The sequence below is a fragment of the Sciurus carolinensis genome, chromosome 4, assembly GCF_902686445.1.
Source record: "Sciurus carolinensis chromosome 4, mSciCar1.2, whole genome shotgun sequence".
In the NCBI taxonomy this organism is placed as follows: Eukaryota; Metazoa; Chordata; class Mammalia; order Rodentia; family Sciuridae; genus Sciurus; species Sciurus carolinensis.
Window position 1 is genome coordinate 55,342,384 of NC_062216.1, and position 10,327 is coordinate 55,352,710.

At 47.3% G+C, this 10,327-nt stretch overlaps 1 long non-coding RNA gene across 1 annotated transcript; it reads right to left on the reverse strand.

Moving 5' to 3' along the window:
- Positions 1-6,988: 6,988 nt before the first annotated feature.
- LOC124982048 (uncharacterized) lies at positions 6,989-9,828 on the reverse strand. The gene is made up of 2 exons (XR_007108166.1): positions 9,356-9,828; positions 6,989-7,329 (listed from the first exon to the last, which is right to left on the reverse strand). It is a non-coding gene; the product is annotated as an uncharacterized LOC124982048 (long non-coding RNA).
- Between the last annotated feature and the right edge of the window lie 499 nt (positions 9,829-10,327).

Here is a 10,327-nt window from a genome sequence, read left to right on the forward strand (position 1 = left end):
TCTCCTCTGGCTATAAAGTTCTGTGGTAAGTGCAGAAGAGGAGAATCAGGCAGGGTTTGAAAAGAGGTTAGGGGTGGAAGAAACTGGAGGCAGTGGAATCTTGGAATCAGAATTACGGTGATCTTCCACACCTTCTCACTACTCTGTTTTGCAAGTGGGGAAACTTAGGCCAAGAAAGGACGGATGATCTCTCCAAGCCATACAGCTCATTATTGGGAGAGCTAAGACCTCGATCTAGGCTTAGGCTCCTGGGACTGCTCCCCTTTAGGTAGGAGCCTTTGGGGGAGCTTTGCTCAGGAGCCGATTGAAAGCAGGCAGGGTTGGAAGGCTCACAAGACAGTGCTATCATTGTTTATTCTTAGTGCATTTTGCCAGCACTGGCTGGGTAACAGTCCCCAGAGAGGAGCCTTGGCATCTCCAAACCACCAATCCATGGGTTCCAGTCCTAGCTCTGCCCTGGTGAAGTCTGACTCTGTAGGAATATGCTGCTGTGCTCATCTGTAAAATGGCAGGCCAGCTCCCTCATGGCTGTGAGCTGAGGCCATAATGTCCTGGGAGCCATCTGTAGGGGAAATTGAAGTCTGGGTAGGACGGAAGCCAATGGCCAGTGTGGTGGCAGATCCCCAGGGCCTGGGCTCCTCCTTTGCTTTTCTGGGCCCAGAGCCCTGCTCCTCACACCTCCTATGGCCTGGAGTGAAGGAGTGGCTGGAGCTCCAGGGCTGGGTGGAGGTGGTGAGGCTGAACCCTGACACTTGTAAGAACCTCCCTCCCAGGTTCCTATTAGCACTCCATGTCAAAGAAGGCTGGTAAAAGTTAACAGGCCTCCCTGCCTCCAGATCAGAAAGACAACTGGAGCTTATTGGGGTCAGGAAGAGGTCATTAAGACCCGCTTGATCAGGTAGTCCTGAGCTGACCCTTGTTTAGAATCCTGCTCTCTACCTGAATCCAGAACCCAGGGCACCTTGCAGGGCATCTGACCTGAGCTCCTATTTCTCTAAAGGCACCTTAGAAGGTGTCCTGGGACTTTCTTACTGGGCCCCTTCTCTGTTGGCTCACATTTTCCCCTGGCCCTGGTCCCAGGGGCATTTGGAGGGGAAGAAGTACACTAGGGAGTGAGTGGGATACAGAGTGGGATGACTCTGAATGACATGCAGGACAGAATCTGTGCCTGAGCTAGGCTTGGCCAGGTGTGACCCTAGTCCCTGACCCCTGGTAGCCCAGAGCGGGAGGAGGTGAGGGATGGGGGTTGGGAGGAAGCTGATGGCTAACATTTACCAGGACCTTTGAAGATGTAAATGCTTCCCCAGCCCCTGCTGGGATTGATGGGGTCAGAGTTCACAGGCATGGTTGCCTGGTTCTCCAAGTGGGCTGGAAATCTTGCAGACAGATGGGTAAGGGTCCCATGTGATGGCACATTCCCCAGAGGTAAGGGCTTATGGGAAAATGCTATTTCTGGTGCGCTCTTGGGATCAGGCCCAGTGACCCGGAGGCTGTAGGAGAGGCTGATGGAAGTTGTTTTTGTCAACGACTCAACTGCTGCTTGGGTGTGTTTTCCAGGTTGCATTTAGTCCCATCAAAATCAATCAGTGGGTGATCTGGGAGAGCTTCCATCTTCTGACTCTTGAAGCTTTTAATCTACCCATATTAGATTGCCTGAGGTCTCCGGTCACACCAAGTTCTTTCCTGCCTGGTGTCCTTTTCTGTGCTGTTTCTTCTGCAGGCTTGTCCTTCTTCACCTCCTTAACATTAAGAACTCCTATTCACCCTTCTGCATCACCTCTTCCAGGAAGTCTTCTTGGAATGGTGCCTGCCCCTCTGCTCATTCTCCTAGAGCTTTCAACAGCTCATGCCCTCAACTAATATTTATGAACTGTGTGTGAGGCCTGGTTCTATTGGGAATGTGCATGAAACAGACCAGAATCCTTCCCTCAAGGAACTTTTGTTCTAGAAGGCAATAATAGCTAACATTTACATAACCCATTTTGAAAATCTTTATATGCATGAACAAATTTAATCTGTAGAACTTCCCTATGAGGTAGGTCATTTTTTTATCCACATTTTATGAATGAAGTACACACCTAATAAGGGTCATATTTAATTTAATTTAACTTAATCCTTATGACAGTCTTATGAGATAGATACCATTTTCCTCATTTTACAGATGAGGAGCCAAGACTGAAGGGGTCTAGTATTGGTTAAGTTCATCTAGCCAGTAAGAGCAGTACCAAGTAGAGTAGTACCAAGAAGGCTTAGATTGCCTTCTTGTTTTTTTTTTTTTTTTTTCTTTATTTTTTTTTTTATTGTAAACAAATGGGATACATGTTGTTTCTCTATTTGTATATGGCGTAAAGGCATACCATTTGTGTAAACATAAATTTACATAGGGTAATGTTTGATTCATTCTGTTATTTTTTTCCCTTCCCCCCACCCCTCCCACCCCTCTTTTCCCTCTATACAGTCCTTCCTTCCTCCATTCTTGCCCCCCTCCCTAAACCTAACTCTAACCCTAACACTAACTCTTCCCACCCCCCATAGATTGCCTTCTTGTGATACTATTACTCTGTTTCTATATGGAAGCATTTTTACTCCCTATTTACATGATCTTATCATCTTCCCCATTATCCTAGGAGCTCTCCCCAGGCAGTGACTTTGGCTTATTTATCTGTATCTCTTGAACTCCCATTGTGTTGGGCACTTAATTTGCATCCAACAAATACTTGCCTATTGATTGATTGATAGCTGTATGTGGGTGGAGATGAGAATAAAGCAGCTAGTATTTATCGTACTCTGTGCTGGGTTGTGCACTGGTCCTTGCTAAGCACCATCTCTTTTAGTCCTCAGAGTAGTCATAATGAGCTAGCTTTCACTGGGTTGGCAGCTAGTGCTTGCTAAAGATGGGATTTGAATCACAGGTTTCTCTGACTCCAAAAAATCCATGTCCTTTCTACACCACAGGAGGCTGCTGATTGATGGAAAGGTGGCCACTCTGGAAAGCATTGGATCCAAAGCCTCCTGAGCTCTTGCTGTTCCAGTCCCCACCTGGCTAGGAGAAGTGGAGATGGGGTGGGCTTCCCATGCTGAGGCTACCTCCACAATAGATTAAAAAGGCATCAAGAAAAAAAAAAAAAAAAAAATGGCATCTGGGAAGTTGAGCCTTTGGTTCCAAGCTTATTCCCACCTATTGAGATGTTTGAAGTAGTTAAGGGCAGCAATTTGGCCCATTACAGGTGTTTAATGGATTTTTATCAATTGTTGCTGAATTACTACTGATTTGTTCCAGGAAAGTTGCTGGATTCAGACATAACTGGCAGATATTGCACATTTTCCAGTGAAGGAGGAGGACTATGGCAGACTAGGTAGACTAGCCCTCAGTTTTTAGGCCTGGGGCAGATATGGAAGGGTTCTCTGTGTATATTTAGTTTCTTTGTTCTGACATCTGTTTCTGCTCCTCCTCATTTTCCTCCTCCTCCTATTTTTCTTCTTTCTCAATTAGGAAAGGAGAACATAGTCTTCTGATTGACCTACACATTGAGCCTTATAGACTGGCCGACCGGATCTATGTATGAGTAGAGGGGAGACAAGAGACCAACCCAGGGTTCTACAGTCAAGCAGAGCACTGGAATTTGTGTCCTGGGTCTCCAGATCCCCTCTGTCACCAGCTGGTCATGTTGGCTTCCATGGCCCCGGTCTTCCACAGCGGACAGTCATGTCAATTTCCCCCACCCCCTTTGGCTAATCCCCTATTTTGCTTGACTTAGAATCAAAATGCAGGAGGACTGCACCCAAACGAACTAAGCTTACTTTAATCACTGGCAGGTAATTTGATAGATGGCTTGGCCAGCACCCACTGTAGGAATTAAGCAAAGCCTGAGCTGTGGAGACAGTGGGAAATAACCTTGAGTGACTGTGGTAAGCAGGCGGCCTCATTTCACCCGGGGGACAGCACCTGCCCCAGCTCCACAACTCAAATTGGAAGGCTGCATGCAGTGTCTGCCAGGTGGATGGGTGACATTTCTCTCCCAGTCTCTTCCTCCAAAGGCAGGACAAATGTGTCAGCAACTGGGCCTCAAGAAGAACTGACAGACCCTTGGTTGCTGCTCTGATTCACCTGGGGATAGGGCATCGAACTGTTGAGGTCGGAGTGACTGAAAATGTGCCCCAGTGTCCCCTCCTACCAGTTCAGGTCACATTTCCTTCAGGCTAGCCAGGTAAGCATTCCAGAAAATAAGTTCATTTGTTGAGTTCCCTCATTTGTTGAGGGAACACAAGAGAAGCAAGGGCCTTTCAGCAGAGAGAGTGGCATTATAAAATGAGTTTTATGGACTACATGCAGAAGCTGAGCAGTTACCCATGACTGCACTGCTTCTGCACAGGGGCCAGTTGTAGAGGAGAAACTTCTAGGTTCTTTCATCCTGATGAGGATTGTTAGCTCTGACTTCAGATAAGCAGAACAAACAAGCCTCAGCCCAAGTGGGAACTGGTTCTGCCCCCTCGCTTTGCTTTTCTAAGTCATCAAAGCCAAGTTCCTAAGGCCTGACTGTCTCACGGTACTTTCTGATGGTTTCATTGTTTTGTTTATTGTGCTTATGACAAGTGCTAACAGACCGCTTTCAAAGTGTGTTGATATTTCAGTTGTTTTTGAATGGCCCTTCTGTTTTTCTGCATCTGGACAGCATTACAGTCTGGCCCCAGGGAACCACTGGGTTCCTATAAAAGTGTACCAGGTCCCCTTATGCGGAAAACACTGGCCATGACAAGATCAGACACCCTTCTGGGCAGGAACACACACCAGAAATGAGAGCAGAATCATGAGCAGCCTTCAGAAGCCAGGAAGGACAGGCCTGGGCTGGGAAGAGTCCAGTGAGCATTGCCAAGAGGACTGTGGGTGTTCTTTTTCTATGCATGGACATATTGTGACCTTCTCAAGGGACAAACTCTACATAGCAGGGTGCCTAGCAAGGGCCATGCTGCTAAATGTTTGTCGTCAGTGGGTACCCCCACCCCTTCTCTGTCTTCTTATCTCAGGTTTCTGGTCAACCACTAGCATAGTAGAGTTCCTGAGGACTGACCAAGGAACAGGCAGGACTGGAACAGGAGGGGACTTGGAAAGGCAAGCAGTCCTAGGACACCCACTCTGCAGCTCCCAATATGCTCCCCTCCTAAGCTTGGGATATGGACCAGGCTCAGATATAATCTCACCTTTCTTTATAAGATCAGCTGTCTCTAATTTATTTCTTCAACCTCCTTTCAAGCTGGATGAGTTTTTCTTTAGCCCACATAACTGACCAGATTGTAAATTACCCTTTGTGGGGTTTTGGGAGTTGTAGGACTCTGTCCTAACTAGTTGTCTAGGCAACTCTGTGACTCAGTTTGCTTTTACCTCCTGACTTAGCAAGACCCCTGAGCTGGCTCTAAGAGTCCAACAGGACCAAGATTGAAAGGTGCTAAGTGACCTTTGGTGCTTCTATGCTGATCCAGGTAGTCCAGAAAATGTTTGTTTTGTCCATTGGTTCTAAAAAATAACCATGGAGGCTCTTAGACCTACAATTAGCGTGTTCATGTATATAAACACCTTGGGGTGGGGCAGGGGCTGTACTGTCTGATTGGTGATAACTTGTCTCTCGAATCCTTTGTGGCTATACTCCCTAGCTGTTTCTTCTAGGTATACGCTATTGTGTCAAGTCAGTTTTCCCTTATTGTCACAAATGCCTTATAACATTTTACTTTGACCCAGTTTTGAAGTTTCAGTCAATGATCAGGTAGATCTATTGCTTTTGAACCTCTTGTTGCGGGAGGGGAACAGCACGTTGTGTTACTCAGCTTTTTGTCACTATGACCAAAATACCTAACAAGAACAACTTAGAAGAGGAAAAGTTTATTTTGGACTCATGGTTTCAGAGGTTGGCTGACTCCATTGCTTTGGGTCCAAAATGAGGTAAAATATCGTAGTAGAAGGGCATGGCAGAGGAAAGCTTCACAGTTCATGGTAGCTGTAGAGAGAAAGAAAGGAGCCAGGAGCAAGATATAGTCCTCAAGGGCACAACCCCAGTGACCTATTTCTTCCAGCCATATTTCACCTGCCTATAGTTACCACCCAGGGGTCCATTCAAATTATTAATCCATCAAATGGATTAATCCACTGGTGAGGTTATAGCTCTTAGAATCTAATTGTTTCATCTCTGGACATTCTTGCATTGCCTAACACATGAAAGATCCAGACCTTAACAACATCATGGCAGGAGAACACTGCAGAGCAAACCATTCACCTTTTGGCCAGGAAGCAAAAGAGAAAAAGAAGAGACTGAGATCCAATAATCCATGTCCCCAGTGACCCGAAGACCTCCAACTGGTTCACATATTTAAAATTTCTACCATCTCCCAATAGTGCCAACCTTGGGACTAAACTTTTAACACATTGACTTTTGGGAGACATTTTAGATCCAAACCAAAGCAACTATCCCTTTGAAAAGAGGTATAAGTTACTGTCTTCCTTAAAGTTTTAGTGTCTGCAAAGTTGTGTATGTTACTACATTCACTTTAGCTCACTTGGGAGACCTGAGGAAGCATTCAGCAGTGCTATTTTGTTTCATTAGAACAGGAATTTCACTGGCCCTTGGTGCTAGAAGTTGACAGGGGGATGCTGGGTCTAGGGGTCAGGCCCTTTCTGATAGGCTGGATTGCCTGACCTCAGAGAAGCTGAGCATGCCCTTCATGTTCAACTTGAAGGCATGAGTATTCCGTCCAGAGGCCATTTCTTGTTTGCCAATATGATTCTCTGGTGGGGCAGAGAACATGGTGTGCCTGTGTTTGTGTGTGTGCCTGTGTGTGAACACTTGTCATTTTGAAAAATTTTAAACTTTATGTAGCAGTTTCTTTCCCACCAGGATCTCTCCTTGTGTGAAACTTTAATTTTATAGCTTTGGCTGTTAATTCATCATGGGCACCACCATCAATAAATATTTATTGAGCTTTCACTGGGCACAGCATGTTGAAATAAGAACTATATATTTGACTCAAGAGGAGTTGATAGCAGATGGGGGTAGATTTGAGAAGGGGCTGAAGCAATCTCTTGGAGATCTTCTCCAAAACTGAAATTTGATGGCTTCAGTGACAGGGTCCACTTGACACATGTCAGACAGTTAGCTCAGACAAGGGAGTGGGGCCTCGAGTGATGCATGGGTCATGACAAAGGTAGTCACCTTCAGAAAAACTACCCAGAGCTGCAACATAGCTGCCTCCAACGGTGTGAGCCTTGGGTCCATTTTGGGATTCAGGCAGGGCTGGCTGCAAAGGGATGAAGTGAATCTTCTTGGCCTTTCCCATGTTGCCCTGTAGGAGTAAATATTTACTGATTGAGTGATGGCCTGCCATTTAATTCTAGCATTTAAAAGGAGCATGCAGCTTGAGAAAGTTTGAAGCATATTGACACTTTGGCAGGAGGCAACCAACTCTCCTTTTTTGCTGCTTCTCAGCAGAGGAATGATGGGAGGCCTCACATGATGGGAGCCCTGGGAGTGGTGTGGGCCGGCGGGAGGGCTCTTGTAGGAAGTGCTGCGTGCCTCTCACGGAACCCTAGTTAATCAGACCAGAAACAGCCCGCCCGCTTCAGCAGTGACTCAGGCCTCCTGAGGGGTTTTCTTCAACATTATGAAGATGAACATAGCTCTGAGAATTCCCTTTGGACCTGGGCTTCGTGCTAATTGCCTCCATATTTATGGGAAGATGGGCAGGCCACAGTGCAAGCCTCTGGAGCAGCGGGTGGGTTTGCATCACAAAAGAGGCCTGGACTCCAGAGAGGGTTGTGAAAAGAGAGATCCGAGCCTTGAAAGGCCAAGACGCTCAGGGTGGCAGGGACCTACAGAGACCTACAGAGATAGGTGCCCAGGTAACTCTAGCAGAACAGCATCCACAGTGTCAAGGTGAAGAGCAAATGTGAAGTCCAGACCTCCTGCCTCCCTGGTCACGGTTTTCCCACTGCGTGGTGGATGGGGCAGGGAATTAAGTAGAGCTGAGCAGGTCTTCCTTGTGGTTTCCTCTAGAAGGTGCTGCTCAGTGTCTCACAAGGAGATTTCCTCTGAGGTAGGACTGGTGGGCTCAGGGCTGATAGGGAAACAAGGAACTAGAGAATACTGCCTGGTTCACATTTATGACTAACTTGATGGTGGGCTAGTTACTTCCCTCTCTAAGACTTACATCCCCTATATGTAAAGTAAAGATAGTGGTCATAACTATCTCAGAGGTTTGTTGGGGGCAGAAAATGAAAAAAAAAAAATACACATAAAGAGATTTGCATTGTACTTGGAGCACAATTTAATGATTGCTAAATATCAGGTGCCATTATAGGGAAGCAATCTGGTGGTTAAGGATGTAGGAGCAGAGCTTGGCTGTCTGAGCCCAGAAAGGTTATGTAACTTGCTAGGTCACACAGCTAAGTAAGGAGTCGAGTCAGGAAGAATGCTCTGGCCTAGCAATCTTTCTAGATCTCTCCACACTGATCTTTTGAGGAGAGGACTGAATGGGGCTCTTCAGGCACCAGTGTTGGTCATAGGCAGTGCCTGTCTTGGGGGTTGGGGTGATGTGACTTCCTCCTTCACCGGGATTGCTGCCACTCAGTGAGGGGCATAGCCCTGGGAGCCAGCTCTGGGTACAGTTGAGTTGCTACTTTGTCTACCACAATCTGAGGAGTCGCCTCCAGGCAGAGCGGAAGCCACACAGGCTGGGCAGGGTGGGGGTGCCCTTGGCGCCCTAGGATCTCTATGTGGCTTTCCATCAAGCCTCTGTTGGTGCCTGGTTCCCCCATAAAGCCATTATGTACTGGGAGAATTAATCATGCCGTTAGGTAAGCATTATGGCACTTTTATGGCAGCTTTGAAGCTAATCTGTCACTAATGCCTACTGGATTATCATGATTTCTTGCAGTTGTGATTCATTAACTCGAAGCCTAAGAGTAATTCTATTAAACATCTCCCATCACTGTTCGCCCCAACACGTCCGTCCCTACTCTCTGCTCTATTGTGCTGCAGCAGTGGTGTGACTAGCAACCTGTGTGGTCTCTGGAAAAGAAGCCCCATCAAGATGGACAGGTCCCCCGGCCAGCTAGAAACTGCTTAACTACATGTCCCTCCCCTGCCGAGTCCTGAGCACTTGTCCTCCCTACTGCAGCTGAGGCTGCCAGTGAGGATTCTCTGGACTTTTCAGTCCATTTTTAGCTTTTCTCAACAGGAGGCCACAGTGCCTCTCCTGAAACCCTGTCATTACTTTTAAGAGGTGAAGGTAGAACCTTATAGACCCATGAATCTCAGAGAGGCAAGCACCCACAACTCCACAGGTGACTGTTAGATCTGGCAGGGCCTACCTGGGACAGAAGTGGGTTGGTACTGAGCAAGAAAACCAGGAATTCTGCTAAAGCAATCTGGTCACACTCTTCCTTCTTGTTCAAAGCTGAAAAAACTCATGGGTAAGGAGGCAGGCAGAGGATACGGTGAGGTAGCTGTGCCACACTGTTTACTGCTGGGCCTGCCAGCATTAATAAAACTCCTTGGTGAGGTGTTTCAGCAAGAAATGGTTCTCTCAGGCTGGCTGTTCTCTGCAAAAGGTCAGCTTCAGGGCATGGTTTGACGGATGGGCTGTGAGCAGGCAGCAAAAAGCAAGTTGGGGAGAACGGGGTTGGTGGGGGTGGACTTGGAGGAAGTCAGTAGACACCAGGAGCTCAGGCTGTGTCCTGGTGCCAGAGCTGTCTTGGGGGACAGCAACTTGCCCCTCGTTCTGTACCATCCATCAAGCCCAGCACTGATAGCTCAACAATTTGTAGCCCCCCTCACCCCCTGCACTGTGCTCAAGTGTGCACCATTCCTGACCCTTCCCACCCTCATTCAGGCCTCTGCCGCTGGAGTTGATGGATGGCTTCTCCTCCCACCAGCTCGCCTCTGGGGAAACATGCGCAGGTAGAGGTGGGGTCAAACCCGGGGCAGCCCAGTGACCCAGCCACCGGGGCCAAGGGACTCTGTGTTCCCAGCAGCAGCAGGTGATGCCAGAGGCATAGAAATAGAACTGAGAGGGGAAAGGAAAGGAGGAGCTACTTCCAACTCTGTAAAGAGGAAAGGGGGGCAAAAAAAAAAAAAAAAAAAAAAAAAAAAGACCCAAACTGAAACCAAAAAAAACCCACTCTGCATCCTGAGGTCTTCCAAGACTTCTGAAAATCTATAACATGGTGTGATGTCTTCTGTGCACAGTGACAACGTTGTCTGCTCCTCTCCATCTGTGTTTTCTCACGCCTGTGCGCCTTAGAACCACTAAAATGAAAAACAAGTTAAAAAAATACATAGAT